A 1,230-nucleotide genomic window follows, 5' to 3' on the forward strand; every position below is an offset into this window, starting at 1 on the left:
ATTAGCTCTATCCCAGCCAAAACCAGCACAGGTGTACAAGCAACTTGAGATTCTGCAGCTGGGTCTCCTTTGAAGCCCCATGTTGCCCAAAGCCAGTCTGCTCTTGATGATCACATCCATAACAGTAACCACAACACCTAACATTGCTGCCCTGTGCATAGGCATGGCATAGAGAGACCACATAGCCTGGGGCATGATACAGATGAGGCCATCCTTTTGGGGGCTGAGAAGAGAGTTTAGCTGTATGGACGTAAGCCACAGTAGGCTACATGGCCTCAAGGTGAGAGATCGTGCCCAGTTTATGCACTACTGTCGACACAGTCTGCAGACTGGGGTACATTTTTTAGGCCAAATGCACCACAGCGACATGATGCTGGTGAGGGCTCCCTTCGTGAGCTGTGATGATGGACATGTAGTGGAGCTGTCTCCTTGCTGCTTCATCTGCTGGGCTGATCTTGAAAGCTGAGCAAATATGCTGACCTGCCCAAGCTATACTTCGGGGCAATCTTGCAATGTCTCCTAACTGCACTTATGAGTCTTTTTTTTTTGAAAGACTCATAGAAGATTGTTTTTTTTTTTTTTGTGGAGGATGAGGGAAGAAAGCTGAGTGTGAGCTTTACCACAAGAGGAAGAATCTTATTCAGGTCTCTTGCTCACGTGACTGCTTCTTCAAGTGACTCACTGGTCCTGTGAAATCTGTGACTCACTGTTGTCCTGACTTTGTTATGGCTTGGCTCGTTGCTACTGAGGAGGTGAGGGGTGGTGAGGGTTCCCCAGCTGTATAATTTAGACGTATGGAAGCTGACTGCACCCTTCCACCCACTACCCAGCCTTGCACAAGAAGGAGGCTGGCATGTGAGGGCTGAAGGACCTGAGGACAGAGTCAGGATCCCAATCATAAGCATCCTCCCCCACAGCTTAGAAGGGTGAGCAGCCTTGTAAAGGAGAAGCCATGGAGGGAAAGACAGTGCAACTGTGATGGAAGACACTGCACGCTGGCACGGAAGGTGACATACTTTTATTTCTCAACTCAACCCCAGCCAAAGGCTGGGAGATGTTCCCAGCTTAGGGCACTGCTCACCCCTCGCTTCTCCCCACAGACCCTGACAACTCCCACTGAGGCCTGCCCCTGGGCCTCTCACGACTTCCTAGGAGGTTGCTGGGGGCTGCGCCGTGCCCATCCTGCTGCGGCCAGGGCACCGGCGGGAGACGGCGGGAAGGCGGGGGGTG

The sequence above is a fragment of the Buceros rhinoceros genome, unplaced genomic scaffold (genome assembly GCF_000710305.1).
Source record: "Buceros rhinoceros silvestris isolate BGI_N320 unplaced genomic scaffold, ASM71030v1 scaffold18159, whole genome shotgun sequence".
Taxonomy (NCBI): Eukaryota; Metazoa; Chordata; class Aves; order Bucerotiformes; family Bucerotidae; genus Buceros; species Buceros rhinoceros.